Genomic DNA, 18,764 nt, shown 5'->3' on the forward strand with positions numbered 1-18,764 from the left:
CAATCGGAGAACGACCTGATGGGCAGATGAATCCCACGATGGAAATGGGGGAGCAGTCTCTGGGAGCCTGCTGAAGTTTAGGCGGTAGCCCTGGCGGACAATGGAGAGGACCCAACGGTCCGAAGTAATCGCTTTCCAGCGGCGGGCGAAGGAAAGGAGCCTGCCACCAATTGGGGGTTCTGCTGCCATGGGAACCAGCATTTAGATCGTGCCCCTCACCACCAGTCAAAAGCCGGTGGCCGGAGCTTGCTGGGAGGCTAGTTGGGCCCTCATCTGTCATTTGGAAACCCAATCTTCCAGTCTCGCAAGGTCCTCCAGTAAGTTATCACAATCCGCTTGAGATTGAACTACTCTGCATAATTTTGTGTCATCCGCAAATGTGATCACCTCACTCGTCGTACCCCTTTCCAGATCATTTATAAATATATTAAAAAGCACAGGTCTAAGTACAGATCCCTGAAGCACTCCACTGTTTACATTTTTCCACTGTGAAAACAGACCATTTAATCATACTCTCTGTTTCCTGTCTTTTAACCAGCTTGCAATCCACAATAGGTCATTGCCTCCTATCCCAGGACTTTTTAGTTTTCTTAGAAGCCTCTCATGCGGGACTTTGTCAAACACCTTCTGAAAATAATGTAGGAGATATGTGAGGCAAGACATCCCTTGAGTAAATCCATGCTGGCTGTGTCCCATTAAACCATATCTATCTAAATATTTTGTGATTGTATTCTTTATAAAAGTTTCCAAGATTTTTCCCGGCACTGAAGTCAGACTCATCAGTCTATAATTTCCCTGATCACTCCTGGAGCCCTTTTTAAATATCAGGATTACATTGGCCATATTCCAATCTTCAGGTACAATGGATGATTTTAATGATGGGTTACAAATTAATTGACATAGGTCTGGAATGTCATTTTTTAGTTCTTTCAGAACTCTGGATGTATATCATCTGGTCCAGGTGATTTACTACTCTTCAGTTTGTCAATCTGGCCTACCACATTTTCCAGATTCACCGTGATTTAGTTCAATTCATCTGAATCATCACCCTTGAAAACTGTCTCCGGAATGGGTATCTCCCAAACATCCTCTTCAGTAAACACCAAAGCAAAGAAATCGTTTAATCTTTCCACAATGGCCTTATCTTCCCTAAGTGCTCCTTTAACCCCTCGATCATCTAACGGTCCAACTGACTTCCTCACAGACTTTCTGCTTTTGGATATATTTTAAAAAGTTTTTATTGTGAGTTTTTGCCTCTACAGCCAATTTCTTTTCAAAATCTCTCTTAGCCTTTCTAATCAATGTCTTATAATTTAGCAGGACCAACACAGGAACAGCCTAGCAAGAGGATTATTAATGGCCTACTGGTATCCACTTAATACAAACAAAAATCAAAACTGAGCAAATTATTCAGATTCCATTTTTGTCCAGCAGTTTCCTCTTGCTCTTTTGGGTTTCCATTTCAACTAGAATTTGCCCTAACTGGGGTATGAATGCCTCTGCAGCTACTCAGAATCTCATTTTTATTTCCTCTTCTCCTTCCCCTCCACCCCCCTTACTTAGCTCACTTATCAAAGTGACAGTTTCATGGTTGAGATGCATTGAGCACAGTTCCTTTCAAAACCCAGCAGTGGTATCAGCCTGAGTCAACCAGGTATCTTTTTTGACAGATACCTGGTGCTCCCTTCCAAGGATTGTAAATGCTGTCTCTGTGGTGCCCAAAGGTCCAAGGAAAAGGAGCCCAACCTGGAAACAAAAGCCAAGTTTTCTGCATGTAAGTGCTGGCTACAGGATTGATCCTAGTCAGACTTTTTAATGATCCCAAGAGAAGGAAACATTTATTTCCATTAGGAATATTCAATGTTCATATCTGTTTATTTAAAAAGAAGACTACTCAAATATTTATTTATTTATTTATTTTTAATTTTTATATACCGATGTTCCTGTATAGAATACATATCGCACCGGTTTACAAGGAACTGAACAGTCGCCTCAGGGGCAGAATACATTAAAACAGTCGCCTCAGGGGCGGAATACATTAACACAGGTGGACAGGAAGACTCTTAGGGAGACAAATATATTATTTGAAATGTCAATAGTGCTTTTAGATAAGGGATGGGCAAACTTTTATTTATTTGTTTTTATATTGGGTCACATGTGAGGCTTTTGCCAACACCAGGGCTTGGGGAGAGGAAAGACACTCAGAGCTTCAATTGGGAAGAAGAGGTCTGCTCTCTTCCCATTCCATTTGTATTTATAACCCACTCTTTTTCAAAAAGAATTCAAAATGGCTCTAAACACATCTTTTATTGATTTAGTTATTGTGTCTTTTTTTTTTTTTTTTGCCTCTGTCTCTTGAGAAGTATTTTTACGTTTATGTTGATCTCAAGATTGACTTGTAATTTAGCTAGGTTTGTATGTTAGTTTGTTATTGTTTATTTTATTTTGGTATTTTTATTTTTATTGTTGCCAAATTGTGAACCGTTTTGATCAATCACACATTGCTAAGACAGTATAGAAATGTTTTAAATAAATCTCCCCCTCCCCACCTCCTATCAGATATCCAAGCCTCTCTCTCACACTTCCACCCCCTGTCATCTGCCCACTCTCTTTCCTTCACCCAACTCATTACTACATCTTCCCCTGCCCCCCCCTATCCTTCAGTCTCTCATTTCTCCCATCCCATGCCCACATATAACCTCTACTTGTATCTCTTCCCTTTTCTCCACTCACTTGCCTATGACAGACTGATCTAGCACCGCTGTACCACTGCCTCAATCTTCAGGCTGCAGCAGGAAAAGGACAAAAATTCAACATGGAGCCTAAGCCCCAGCATGCTCTGAGATCCTGCCATAGATCTCTTCCTGCAGCATAGGCTTTCTATTACCTAGGAAACCCATGCAATGAGCAGGGCACAACAGGGCCTCTCAGCAGACTCAGGATCAGAGGCCCTGCACTAAATTTGTATATTTTGCCACCAGAAATTCCCCACCCTTAGTCCTGGCATTTATCTTTGGTGAAGGGGGGGGGGGGGGGGGGGGTACACCGTCTACCTACACTTCGCCCATGCCTGGACACCGGGCCTAGACGTGAAGAGATCCAGGAGCCTGTCTGTGCTATTGCATTCCCCCTTTGCTATACTATCTGAAGATCAGTAAGTTGGGCTCCAATTGGGGCAGAAACGAGAAGACTGCCTCGCTCCGATCTTACCTTTTAGTTCTTTTTTTAAATTGAATATGGCCATAAACCCTGAAATCTGGCCCATGCAATTAATTAAAAATAAAAAAAGATCAGCTGACTGCAGGGCCAGCAGGAAGGTGTGCGGGAAAATTCTTCTCTTTTCTGCCCAGGGAGAGGCTGAAAGACAGTGGGGATGGGACGGGCTAACTAAGACACTGTGGGCCAAACCACATGAGGTCAACTGCTAGCTGGAATTCGGGTGCTGGTTCTGGCCTGTGGGCCAGCTTTGTGGCTGCATTTACAGTACAGTAATGCAGAAATAATATTAAAAATTTCCCAAAACACTGAGATTACCAAAGCAATATTTAACTTTTTTTTTTAGCAATTAGATATCAGTAGCTTTTGTAATATTTAGGATCTTATATTCCGCAACCTCCAGACATCTGCTCAGTGCAGATTACTTAAAAACATTCACAAAAACTGTAAATACAACACATAATTAAATCAATTACATCTTACAGAAGATACAGTGACTTAAAACAAATTGCCAACTCAAGAAAATGCCTCTTGAAACAGTATTGCCTTCACTATTTTCCTGAAGCATTTGAAATCCTATTGCTGTTTGAGAGTAACTGGGAGCATATCCCACTCTCATGAAGCCACAGAGGAGAATGCACGCCTCTTGGTGTGAACCAGCCTAAGTTTCTTAACTGTATTGGTTGCTAGAACTGGGCGACTAGGGGTATACAATTCAAGTTGATTTTTCAAAATACACAAAGAAGTAAGTCTCAATAATTTAAAAAAACAATAGTTATTATCCTGAACCAGCACATCCATTTTACTGGGAGCCAATGCAGTTCTTTCCAGATTGGCGTTATATGATCTCTTCGTGACCGCCCTGATATTACTTGGGCGGAGGCGTTTTGTATCAGCTGTAATATGTGTCAACTTATCCGGAAGACCCACATTCAGGGAGGCACAATAATCTAGATGGGAAAGCACAGGACTTTGAACAATCATTCGGAAAAATGAGGTTGGGAGTAGCATTTTTAGTGGGCGAACCAACTTAAGGGGGTTATTTTCCAAGCCACGTTATGGGCTTTTCGCATACGAAAAACACCTTAACGCAAGGTGCGATGCTAATTTGGAAAAGTGGGAGGAGTTTGGGGCAGGATTTCTGGCCAAGCCATATCGCACAGTTTTAACGTGGGAAATAACTACACCATTTTCATTTGCATTAAGCTGTGCGACATGGCTTTATCACACTTTGCGATGCTTTTACAAATAGAATTTTTAGGGGAGGGAGAGAGAGAAAGAGAGCGCCTAGCTAAAGGCCTCATAGTTGTTAGGTATTTATACCTCTATATGAGGCCCACCTAGTAACTCGAGGTGAGGTTTAGGTATTAGTGTAGGGGTTAGGGGCCACTTTGACATTCAGAGTGAGACATACGAACAGAACAGTACACTCTTGTGAAGATATGACGTCCTTCGGAGTGAGGAAACTCACCCAAAGATGAGATTTGTACAATGTTATCTCAACCTGGACTGGTCCATCAAGCCCTAGTGGAGGCATGATCATCAGAAGTCTGCAAAAATGAAGAGAGCTCTGGACTAGAACATCTACTTCCCCATCTCATTACCAGAAACCTTCTTTTTATTGGGTATGTAAATAAGAAATTGAAATAAAAAATTTCTTCTCAGGCAAGAATTGTAATATTTCAATCATATATTTCTTGAAGTATTCCTTCCCTGAAATCAGGCGAGAATGAGGAAAATTCAAAAAATGAGGCTTTTAGACCTAAGTTTGTTTTCAATAGACTCACATTTAGGGGTAGATTTTAAAACACTGCGCGCGCGCATCCATGTGCGCATGCTACCCAGCGCGCGCACACATGGATGTGCAATTTTATAACATGCGCACATAAGTTATAAAATGCCGGGTCGGCGCGCACAAGGGGGGGGGGAGAATAATTTAGCAAATTCGCGCGGTGACGCATCGGGGCCTTCCCCAGTTCCCTCCCAGTCCGCTTCAATTAAGGAGCGGACTGGGAGGGAACTTCCCAACCCCATAGCTTGATCTCCCTTCCCCTATCCCTATCCTAAATCCCCCCAAATGCTTTGTCGTACCTTTTGCTCCTGCTTCTGAGCCCTGCCCACTGGACCGCCCCTTTCACTAACCCCGGGACTTACACGCATCCCGGGGGGTTTACGCATGTGGCTGGGCCCTTTGAAAATTGGCCCGGCGTGCGTAAGGCCCGGCCACGCCTGTAAACCCCATGGGTTTCACGCGCATAAATCTTTTAAAATCCGCCCTATAGTGTAAAGTAAAATACTGTCTTTAATTCCTGCACTAGACACAGACTGCAAATTAGAAATAGAAGATTGAACAGACATTGTTGATTCTAAGCAAGAGAGCCTAACATCCACTTCCTGTAATTTACTTACAGTATCCTTAGAAAATTGACATAACTGAATAGCAGAACTTGACAATTTAGAATCAATTCCCATGACAACACTCCAAATGTCCCTGAGGGAAATCTCCCCAGATGCAGAAACCAAATTTGACTCCTCCATCACGCCTCCAGATAAAACTTGTACTGGAGTAGGAATTAGAATGACTGACTTCCCTTTATTTATCTAATCCATATTTAAGTCAAGCATACTGTTAGCTCCTGATAATTGAAAAGAAATAGACCCACAAGTTTGATCAGGAATAACCTCTTGCTGCACAGATATGGTACTTGGAATGGGAGGTGGAGATCTAACTTCGGGACTTAAGGAGACTTTCTCCAGTTCAGTACTCACGTTTTCGTGCAGCATTGAACCTGGAATGATATGGCAATCCATGGGACCCACTAATAGGAGTAGAGCTGGAGGCTTGAAGTGGGTAAGGGAACTTCCCCTCTCTCTTTCTTCCCATTCTTAGCTGAAAGTAGAATCTCAAAAAATTGGCATAAGGGGAGCGCCCCTTTGGTGAGCGGCCTTCAGCGCACTGCAGGGCACCTCCTTATGTAGGCTCTCGACACGCCGATGACATCAGTGTCAAGCAGCCAGGATGTTCCAGCATTCCTTTCCCGGGTCCGGCAACGATAAGGCAAGCAGGCAGCACATCACCTGTTTCCAAACTCCAAAGGACGAGATCGTATGCTAGCAAATCAAAATCACTTTTCTTGGCCAATGTTAGGGAAATAGCTATAAATCTTTGACCACCTCTTGGTAGCCTATTTTCCCCATTAAATAAGTGCAAATAGATTAAGCCACCATCTCATGTATCTGAGCTCCCCAGAACCTTTTCCAAACATGTACATATTTTTTGTCAAAAAGGTCTTATTTTCTGGACATTCTGTGAACATATGACAGAAATCTCCCCGAAGATCTACACATTTTAAAAATGTATCACTCTCACAAATGCATTTGAACAACCTTATCCCTGGAAAGCAAAATTGCTTACCTTGTAATAGGTGTTATCCCAGGACAGCAGGATGTAGTCCTCACATATGGGTGATGTCACTGATGGAGCCCTATCATGGAAAACTTTCTGTCAAAGTTTCTAGAAACCTTTGACTGGTATACTGAGCCCACTGAGCATGCCCAGCATGCCATGATCCCTCGAGCCACAGAGATCTCCCTTCAGTCTCGTATGTAGCAATGAGCGTTAGCAAAAATAAAATAATAAAACGTATCGGACCCAACTCTGCGGGGTGGCGGGCAGGTTTCGTGAGGACTACATCCTGTTGTCCTGGGATAACACCTATTACAAGGTAAGCAATTTTGCTTTATCTCAGGACAAGCAGGATGCTAGTCCTCACATATGGGTGATTAGCAAGCTATAGGCTGAGTCATTTTGCATTGAACCAACATTGAAAGGACTGTTGGAAAAAATGGAGGCAGCCTAAAATCACAGCAGGTTGGATGTAGAAGGAGTTGGATTATACTGGAAACATGTTCTTTAAAGCAGATTGTCTGTAAGCTGAATCTTGTCTTCCTTCTTTATCCAAACAGTAATGAGCTGCAAAAGTGTGAAGAGAACTCCATGTAGCAGCTTTACATATGTCAAGAATTGGCACTGAATGATAGTGTGCTACTGAGGTTGACATTGCTCTTACTGAATGCGCCTTTACTCGTCCTTGGAGAGGAAGGCCTGCTTTGTCATAGCAGAACTTTATACAATCTGCTAGCCAGTTGGATAGAGTTTGTTTGCCCACTGGATTACCCGGTTTGTTTAGATCAAAAGAAACAAAGAGTTGAGTGGATTTCCTGTGGACTGCAGTGTGGTCTAAGTAGTATGCTAGTGCACATTTATAGTCCAAGGTATGTAAAGCCCTCTCATCTTGGTGAGAATGAGGTCTTGGGAAGAATATGGGCAAAACTATGGATTGGTTCAAATGGAATTCCGTAACTACCTTGGGAAGGAATTTTGGATGTGTATGGAGTACCACTTAGTCATGTAGGAATTTCGTATAGGGTGAGTATGTGACAAGTGCTTGTAACTCACTAACCCTTCTAGCAGATGTAGTGGCTATTAGGAAGATAGTCTTCCATGTGAGAAATTTAACATCTCAGGAATTCATGGGTTCAAAAGGAGAACGCATGAGCCTTGTTAGCACTAAATTAAGGAAATTTTTGTTGCCGGTAAAAGTTAAAAAGGGAGAAACAATAGCTGATTTATGTTCTCGTTCCCGCCACCATTTCCATGCTTTTGCAAAATCCCTCATCCAAAATTAATTAAGATGTAAAGGGCAAGCAGAGGCTCTAGGGAGATGTATTAAATGTATATTCTTATACAGCAAAGCCCATTCTTTAATTAACCCCTTATGGTCATATTTATTTTGGGATGAGGTCCAATCTTGTATATAGCGCAACAAGCAAGCAACATTATATACCCGCAAATCAGGTACAGACAAACCTCCAATTTCTTCTCATGTATCATTCTATCCAATTTAACTCTTGGTCACTAGCTGTGCCATATAAATGCAGATACTATTAAATTACACATTTGTATTTCTTTACTTCTAAGCCAAAGTGGGCTCATTTGAATAAAATAAAGCACCTTAGGGAGGATGTTCATCTTTTCCACCGTGCAGCATCCCAATAAGGATAAAGGAAATGAATTTCATCTGTTAAGCAATGCTTTTTCTCTTTCCAAACTAGCAACTACATTCTGCTGATACATGTTCTGGATGGAGAGGGAAAGTTTTATTCCCAGATACAACATTCCTTCCACACTCTACTTGAGGGGAAACTCTTCCTTCCATTTACTTAGAAGATTAACATTTAGGGGAAATGCTACTGATTTGTCATAGTTTATCCTCAAACCTGAAAATGTACCATACATTTTTATGATGGCAATAATAATGTCCAAGCTAGTCAATGAATTTCCAATAAACAATAACATGTCACCTGCAAACTGTTGCGTTTGTGACTGCTCTATGACCTCACTCCACCCTCTCTACCTCTGTGGCGACTCCCTCTGGGTCTGATGGACGGCTTGTTGCTGCGGCATCTCCATGCCGTCTCTCTTTGGCGTACCCGGACCGGCTCGATGCTGCAGATCCGCCATGTTCCTGATGTAGGGTGCGCGTGCTCCGAAGTATGTACCAGCGAGGGCGCGAACCTCAGGGGCGTCCCCCTGTGTTGACATCATCCGCTTCCAACATAAAAGGTCTTCACTTTCGCTTACGATATGAGTTAGCAAAGGGGAGTTTCCTCCAAGCTACTCTGCCTCCTCGGACTTACCAGAGGTACCTGCTCCTAGGGGGCCTCGCTCTCTTTTCTCTATTTCAGATTGCAGATAGGAACCGGTACTCACTCCTCGAAGGCCCATGTTCCTGAATACTCTGAAGATTGTCTACTGCCTAGAAGCTATCACAGATACAGACATTCGTGAGTTACCACCGCTCTCTCAGAGCTTTCCCTGGAACCAGGTACTCACTCCTCGAGGGCCTAACTCTTTCCAGCTACTGAGCCTCTTTAAGAACATATGTGAGATTGTCTTCTATTACTAGCTATATATACAGCATACCCTGTCTACTCACTATCTATAGTCTTTCTACAGCTCAGCAACCCTGGGATTGCAGTTCCAGTATCTGAGGGACTTCAGCCCTGCCGGGCATATCAGCTCACTACTGCCACCTCTGGTGGTTCTACTAACCTGTCTAATAAAAGAACTATCTGTGTCTGTCTCCATACTCAAGCCTAGCCAGTGGTCCCTCTCAGGATATCCTCCTGGGGGCGCTGTCATATGCCATCGGCCCAAGGATTCACCTATTTACATTCCTTTCCAGCTGCATACCCTCTCTAGCACTCCGCTGGTATAGATTGCCAACTCAGCAGTCTATATCATAACAAGATTGCTAGTTCCGCCTACGGAGCATATCATATTGCTAAACTCCTCCTTCCATGGGAGCCAGTCCCTAACAGATTGCAATTCCACATGGTGACTCATAAGAGATTGCTAGCTCCTCCCTCTACAGGAGTATCCAGCAGCAGATTACAATACATTGCTAACTCCTCCCCTCTGGAGGAGCAAAGCCTAACACAAACATACTTAATCACTTTCCTTTTAAACTGTATTCCTTGAAAAACAATCATATCACATAACTGGATGGCAAGAGGATCTATTATCAGGATGTATAATAGGGCAACAGAAGGCATCCTTGCTTTGTACCCCTCTCCAATGAAAAATAGTTGGATAGCATGCCATTGATTAGTATTCATGCAGAAGGCTGGTCATACAAGACCTTTACCCACTGCAGAAATTGCACCCCAAAATTAAACTGCTCCAATACCCATTATATAAAAGGCCATTCAACGTGATCAAAAGCTTTTTCGGTATCCTGACCAACAAGTAAACTACCACCACATCGCTGTTCATTTAAAGAGAGCACTAATAGAACTTTCAATAAATTTGACAAAGAGGTTCTGCCAGAAATAAATCCTGTTTTATCAACAGAAACTAAAGACTGGATGACATAGTTAACTTGACATGCTAACACTGCAGCAAGGATCTTGATGTTTTGATTTAAGAGACAGGTCTGTAAGATTCTGGATACATAGGATCCCTGCCAGGCTTTGGGATTAGAGCCACTGTTGCAAGATTATGTTCAGGTTCCAAAGTCCCTGCAGCCTGTGCTGCTATAAACATCTTTCATTGATGTTAATATACAGAATTTTATAAAACTGAAACCCCAGCCCATCAGGCTCTAATTTCTTCCACTGTAATGGGTGCTTCAATACGTAGTTTGTCTACTTGTGAAAGCTGCAGAAAATGTAGCTCCTAGAAGAATTGTCTTATTATTAAGATTCTGCGATTCACTTGTGCACAGGCTCCGGAAAAAGTTCTCCCAAATTTTAAGGACCTCAGACGTACCCTGCTATTCTTTATTTTGAAATAATAATCTAGAAACAAAGGGGCAGATTTTAAAAGCCCTATGTGCGTAAATCCAGGAGGGGGGTGGGGGCATGGCCAGGGGATTGCGCGCTGGCTGTCGGCTGCGCGTGCAGGTTATAAAATCAGGTGTACATTTGTGCGCATCGGGTAGCTCGCACAAATGTAGGCCATGCGCGTAACTTTTAAAATCTGCCCCAAATGGTTTAGGCCTAACAGTTTTAAGCAAATTGGCAAGCAATTTTCCAGATTTGTTTCCCCGTTGATAAAGCTTGTACCGATAATACAACAGATTTTGTCTTGCCTTGGCCTCCAACAAAACATTCAACTCCTAACGAACCTCCCCCATCTGTCGCGTAAGATCTGAAGTCAGCTATTGCACATGAAGACATTTAAAATGTCTTCATGTGCAATAGCTGACTTTTTTGGGAGCTTTGACAATGGCTTTTGACTTGATAGGCAAGAATATGACCCCTGAGCACAGCCTTTGTAGCATTCCAAAATGTAAGCACAGGGACATCTTGCATAGAATTAAGTTTCCTCTACTGCTCTCATCTTATGCGCAGGTATTGGACAAACACTCTGTCATGATAAAGCAAAGCTGACACTTTCCAATGTAGCCTGCACCCTCTAGCTACTGCAAATACCATCTTGGTAACAATTAAGGTATGAACTGAAAAAGATACATCATACATATGCACGACTATATCCTATAGAACCACAACTCAGTTATCAAAAAATAATCTAGCCTTGTGTAAATCATGTGAACATGAGATTAAAATGAGTATTCTCTATCATTCCGATGTAACAACTGTCAACTATCCACTACCCTCAATTCTTGCCACAAAAACCCAATCCCCATATCAGCCTGCTTTTTCTTAGGTGTTTTGGGTGGATGATAGTCCATCAATTGCTTATCAGACACATTAAAGTTCCCACTGACTACAAGGATGTAACCCTCCCAATAAGGAAAAAAAATGTATGTCTCGATTCGACACATACACATTAACAAATAATATCTTGTCCCAAAAAGCATGCCTGCTAACGGGTATATGCGCAGAAATGCCGGGCCCAGTTAAAGGGGCGGGCGGGGAGGGGCAGGGCTGGAGGCGGCCAGTACAGCGGCCATTTGCCACTGTACCGGGGAAGGGCATCCAGGCGCGCCCAAGTTGCTACTGTTCCATTGGAGTATCAATCCGTTGGAACAGTAAGCAACAAAATAAAAACATCCACAGGTAGGAGAAAGGGTTTAGAGTGTGGGGAGGGGAGGGGAAGGAACTGGGGAAGCCCGCGATGCGTCGCCATGCGAATTTGCACAATTTTACCCCCCCTTGTACGTGCCACATGCACATGCACACACAAATTATAAAATCCCCTTGCACATGCCGGGTGCACACGCGCTTCCCGGCGCATGCATGTTATAAAATCAGTGGGCTGTGCGCACATGCGCACTGGATTTTATAATTTGTGTGCGCATGTGCATGTGGCACGCGTAAGGGGGGGTAAAATTGTGCAAATTCGCATGGCGACGCATCGCGGGCTTCCCCAGTTCCTTCCCCTCCCCTCCCCATACTCTAAACCCTTTCTCCTACCTGTGGATGTTTTTATTTTGTTGCTTACTGTTCCAACGGATCGATACTCCAATGGAACAGTAGCAACTTGGGCGCGCCTGGATGCCCTTCCCCGGTACAGTGGCAAATGGCCGCTGTACTGGCCGCCTCCAGCCCTGCCCCTCCCCGCCCGCCCCTTTAACTGGGCCCGGCATTTCTGCGCGTTAATGGGGGTTACGCGCGTGGCCGGGCCCTTTTGAAGATATGCGCATAACCCCTGTTTTTTGCATGCTGAGGGAACTTTTAAAATCAGGCCTTAAGAGAATATACTGCCCTCAGGGTCTTTAAGTTGCTTTAAAATTTAAAAAGGAATATTTTTGTGAAGAAGGATGACTACCCATCTCTGCCAATTGAAATATGAAGAAAAATAGTACTAACCTATTTTTGGATAAGTTCTTGGAGGAGAAGTCCATTACCTGATATTAAGTTGACTTAGAGAATAGCCACTGCTATTACTAGCAACGGTAACATGGAATAGACTTAGTTTTTGGGTACTTGCCAGGTTCTTATGGCCTGGATTGGCCACTGTTGGAAACAGGATGCTGGGCTTGATGGACCTTGGTCTGACCCAGTATGGCATGTTCTTATGTTCTTAACCTACCCATTCTTTGAGCTTACTGGTCAATTTTAATAGCCCTATGTATGCCAAAGCCAGGAGATATGCAAGTGACTCAGCCTGACACGCACCAAGCGGATTTTAAAACCCGCACAGGTATGTGCATATCTCCCGGTATATGCATAAAATGCCCCGAGTTTTAAGACTTGGGGCTAATAGGGTAAATGGGAGGCAAGTTAGCTAGGGGGTTTAGGAAGTCTTTTACTGGGGTGAACTGGGAAAAAGGCCTATTGCGTCACTGCATGTACCTACTACAATTCCCCCCACTTAAGTGCTCCAGACGGCATTCGCACATTTTAGAACATGTGCGCGTCAATATAAAATTGTGCACGCATGTATGCACAGATAGCCAATTTTATAATGCGTTTTTTAAACTCAGTTAAAATTTTTTCCTCTTGATCGGGGAGTAAAGGCCATCCACATTAAGCGAACACAAAATGACATTAGCTATATATGAGCACACAAAAGAGACAGAACCCGATCAACCACATCCAATCAAGGGAAACCTCTCAGCCTAAGTTCCCCCCTGTCATGTGCATGATGTAGACCAACATAGGGCATTTTTTGTTTTATAACATTTAAAATGCTACAACCTGTTATTACCTTCTGAGTGTCCAAATTAACCCCTTTCCAGTCCACCCCGAATATATTAGTCAGTGAGCCTATTGTATTGTGTTTTCTCGTCCTGAAAGGGGTTAAACCATGCATTTGTTACATCATATTCCCAATCATCCATACACATCACATCACTCCCAAACACACCCACAATCATGCAAACCATTATGCCACAAGTTATCATTTTCCTCCCTTTCCTCTCATGACTTAGTCCTGTTTTCTGAAGAACAACATACCATACCCCTCCTTAGCGTTGAGGTGGTCCCTTCTCTCAGCACCAGTGACTGCAGCACCTTCCCCTTCAGGCCTTCTGGGATCAGCGGTGATTATCATAGAATGCAGTGTAATCACATTGTAAAAACACAAATTCCTGCAGTTTCAGGCAGTATGCCACTGACCAATCACCATACATTGTCGCTAATGTTCCACAAAAGTTTCTCAAATTTCTCATCAACTACATACAGAAAACTGAAGTTTCACGGAATACGGTAGGTCTAAATCTCCAATTGCAATAAGAAAAACTTGCTTGGGGTATAGTCTTCCAACGATTTAAAAGAACAGTGTAAGTGAGCTATAAGTTGCCCATCGATCTTAAGTAAAAATCGACTCAGCCACCCCACCCTGCATTTGCCATGCCAATTTCCATTTAAGCACCTGTCAAAGCATAACAGGTGCTTAAATGCCATTTCAGTGTCCATACCAGTTGCCATATTTGTTCCAAATCTCCACAATCTGCCTGCCAGCTCACCAGTCTTTTTAAAAATGAAATTGTCCATTAATTCCCCTATCCATTGATATGTGAATTTTATGCGAGAACTAGCATAGTATTATAGATAAATGATTTACTGGTGATCCCAAGGGAGGAAGGCCTAGGAACATCTGCTCAGTGTGACATCATTGCCACGCCCCCCAGACCAGTCATTTCAATCAAAGTTTTCAAATCAAAATTTCAAGTTGCCATCCATAAAGTCCCTTCTTCCTAGGGGGCAGATGTACTTAAAGTGTGCCTAATTTTGCAAAGCAAGCTTTATGCCTAAAAATGGCAACTTGTGTACATAAGTTGGGTTTAGGTACACAATATTCCCTTTATTTGCATGAAGCTAACTTTGTGAATTTTTTTGGCTGATGTACATAAATTTACTCTTACAAAATTGTATGCAAATTCAAAATCAATAAGCTACTACAATGCAAAAATCTTGCAAATCAGCTAATTAACACACTACCCAAACCAACATGGGTACATATCCTATTTCATTTTTTTATCTTAAATTACTAGAATAAGATGAGATAGATTCTCTACTTTAATACCACTACAAAATAAATGGACATAACATAACACATCCAATTATGAGTTTTTTATAACAACATTTGTTACCGTATAGTCTTGGCACATGTATAGTGACAGAATTTATAAATAATCTGTTCCATTATTAATATTCGTGCCTTATTGTAAACCGTTATGATGGTACCTAACTTAATGATGGTATAAAAACCTTTTTAAATAAATAAATAAATAAATAAATAAATAAATAAATAAATAAATAACTGTGAGGTCCATATTCAGACACAGTCCGGATATCAAAGCTGCAGGATCATTCATCAAATCGTTATCATGGGTGTTAGGGCCCTAACATTCGCAATAATGCCATATCACCTGCGATAAAAAATTAATCACAAGATGCATATGGAAATTTTTAAATTTTAGTCAAAAGGGAGGAGTTTGGGCAAAGTTTATGAAAATGAGGTGTGTTTAATATTGCGTGCAATAGTGTAACGCACATTATCACACCAGAAATAACTACACCTTTTTTCCTGGCATTATGCTGTGCGATATGCCCGAAATGGGATTTGTGATAAATATTGCAAATCTCTTTTCGGGGAGAGGGATAGGAGTGAAGTAGAGAGAGATAGAGCCTCTGGGGTGGCACACATACTAGTCAACTATTTATACCACTGTAGGAGGGTCAACTAGTAACTCGAGGTGAGGTTTTGGTGGTGGTCTAGGGTTTGGGGGTAGTTTTACATGCACAGTCAGAGGACCAAACAGCACAGTACACATCAATGAAGATTTGATATGATTTGGAGTGAGGAAAGGTACACAAAGATGAGATTTGCACATTGTACTCTCAACCTAGTTTGATGCACTCAGTCTCTACCCTGCTGCTATCAAGCTAGGGCAAGAGTACACTGTACAAATCTCATCTTTGTGTACCTTTCCTGACTCCAAATCACATCAAATCTTCACTGATGTGTACTGTGCTGTTCATACATCTGACTGTGCAATTAAATCTGCCCCTCAAACCCTAGATCACCACCAAAACCTCACCTCGAGTTACTAATATGAAAACCATATAAAAAGTCTCTCTCTCTCTCTCTAGCCAGGAGCAGCCCAAAACATGGAAATGCCTGTGAAAAAATCACAGGTGAGATAAATTTAACACGTGTTGAGGTAAAAGACCTATGTGAATCGGTAAAATTTCCCTAGCCATGCCCCTTTTATCGCGGGAGCTATTCATGTGAAATTTATAGCAAAATGATGAATCTAAATCCTAGTCAGATAAATGTATCCAGCTAACCTTGGAGTTATATTCAATAGTGCAATCACACTATTGAATATAACTGGCTATCTTACAGTTAGCTGGCTAACTATAGGAGAGCTATTTGGCCTGACCAGATTCAGCTGGCTAAATCTGAATATTGGAGTTAGGGAGTTAACTAAGCCAGCTAACTCAATTCCTCCTAGTTACACCCCCAGAACGCCCCTAACTTATTAGTTGGCTAGAATTTAGCTTGAAATATGCCCAAATATTCAGATAGCTGGCTAAATGCTTTTGAATATGGACCTCTATGTTTATAGTTTCTTTTTTCTTTTGAAGGCGCTTGCATATATTCCACATCGGTACAGAAGACAGAGAGCAATGTCTGCACATTAAAACAGATTTCTGTTTTACCAAAAAGGCCTTCACAGGCAGGTATTCACAAAAATGATAATTACACTTCAATGAAGTGTAGTTTTCTGTTTTGTGAAAGTGTCCATAGGAAAGTTGTGTAAGTTTTCTACCAGGCTTATTTGTTTAAGAGTCCTGGGAGAAAATTTAGACATGTAAAACTTCTACTTCGGTTTGAAATTCAATGCATTCAGGACTTCTTTCTTTTGAAGAAAAATATTACAGGTTTATTTGCTAAAATAAGATGACTGTATTCTGACATTAATTGAGCTATGTCTTTGAAACTTTTGCACAGACAGATGAGTCATGAAATGTAATAATGATTATATATCTTTTCTATTAAAATAAAAAAAAGTCTTACAGGGCAAAAATGGCTTATTTGTGGTTATATTTTCTTCAATACTTATATCAAATTTAAAAAACAAAGAATGATTCTATTCAATTAAGCCTATTTTTGTAAAGCATATGATTTCATATCAGCTGATCTTGAACAAAGAAAGCATTTCTTATAAGTCAGGCTAGCTAATCCACTCTTACAGCTATGACAAATGATGACTTCAATTTGCTTCTCAAAAACTTATATAGTGGGGTTAATTTTCAAAAGTATGTACACACTTAAAACTGAATTATACATATGTAATAGGGATAGATTTAGGATTTTGCCGTATTACTGTGATTGGTCACGTTAGAAGTAGAAGGTAGCTTTAAATACGTAGTCTTTGCCATGGTATACATAGCCTGATGGAATTTGTCATAATACTGTGTGCTGAAGAAATGAAAGCCGAATCGCTCTGACATAGCCCAGGCGAAACCTTGTCAAAGTTGGCATCTTAGAGCTTGGACTGATGCATTAAAGCAAGACTAAACAAGGTGTTTTATAAAAATTGTGAAAGTTTCAAATATTAGAGGTACATGCCGTTCTAATGAGTCAGGATTGAAAGATTTCACAAGACATCAAGATAAGTACAACATTTCATTAAGTTTTTCCATCAGGCGACCTGTTGCTTTGTGTATAGTCATGGATTTTAAATTGTGCTATTGAAGGAGCTTTTTTGGCCAAAAGGAATAAGAAGGAATCCTGAAGCTATTTTTGAGAGGAGAATGACGATATAGATGGGTTTTTATACAGAAAAATAAACAAGGATTTTAAGACAATCAAAAATAAAAAAGGATTAATACACCAGGATCAAAGAGAGAGGTTTTTTCAGACCTATGATTGTAACAACTGGTGTTAACTCAATGAAATATTAGGTCTGAACCAGTGCTGAGGTCTTTTCCTCTCCTAAGAATAATAATTGTAAGAAAGAAATAATAATTGAAGAAAGAAAAGGCATGGCGTAAAAATAAATCAACGGCTCTGCTAACTGCCGATCGAAACTACCTATCCCACTACAAAAATCTCATTAACAATGCTAAAAAAGAATTCTACTCAAACAAAATGAATAAGTTCCAACATAACCCCAGAATGCTATTCTCCATAGTACAAAATCTCACAAAAACCCACAACAACCAGAAAATACCATGCACTAAAAACGGAAGCAATGACATCACCGAATTCTTTAATAAAAAAATACTAAATCTAATTAACAACAATCTCAACAATAACAGCCAAAACATCAAGATGGGGGAAAAAAAAAAAAAAGAAATACCCATCTGGTCAAACTTCGACCCAGCCTCCTCCATAGAAATCCAAGCAAGCATAAAAAAAAATGAACCCTGCCAACCACCTACTTGACAGCATCCCCATACCTACAATCAAAACATTGGCCACCACCCTAACAAAAACACTAACTGATATTGTATACCTATCCCTAGCTGAAGGAAACTACTCCAACTGTTGGTGAGAGAGGTTGGTGAGGTTGGTTGGTGAGGTTGGTGAGAGAGGTAACGGTGGTGGGGCCGCTTGGCAATAGTGATCATAATATGATCAAATTTGATTTAATGACTGGAAAAGGAACAGTGTGCAAATCCAAGGCTCTCGTGCTAAACTTTCAAAAGGGAAACTGTGATAAAATGAGAAAAATTGTTAGAAAAAAACTGAAAGGAGCAGCTACAAAAGTAAAAAATGTCCAAGAGGCGTGGTCATTGTTAAAAAATACCATTCCAGAAGCACAGTCCAGATGTATTCCACACATTAAGAAAGGTGGAAAGAAGGCAAAACGATTACCGGCATGGTTAAAAGGGGAGGTGAAAGAAGCTATTTTAGCCAAAAGATCTTCATTCAAAATTTGGAAGAAGGATCCAACAGAAGAAAATAGGATAAAGCATAAACATTGGCAAGTTAAATGTAAGACAGTGATAAGACAGGCTAAGAGAGAATTTGAAAAGAAGTTGGCTGTAGAGGCAAAAACTCACAGTAAAAACTTTTTAAAATATATCCGAAGCAGAAAGCCTGTGAAGGAGTCAGT

The 18,764-nt window shown here is 41.2% G+C and overlaps 1 protein-coding gene across 5 annotated transcripts in view; it reads right to left on the bottom strand.

The window, feature by feature from the left end:
* The window catches only part of EHBP1 (EH domain binding protein 1), an 807,334-nt gene that overhangs the window by 323,215 nt on the left and 465,355 nt on the right, over window positions 1-18,764 (bottom strand). The window lies entirely within an intron of this gene.

Source organism: Rhinatrema bivittatum, chromosome 3 (assembly GCF_901001135.1).
Source record: "Rhinatrema bivittatum chromosome 3, aRhiBiv1.1, whole genome shotgun sequence".
NCBI classification, from domain to species: Eukaryota; Metazoa; Chordata; class Amphibia; order Gymnophiona; family Rhinatrematidae; genus Rhinatrema; species Rhinatrema bivittatum.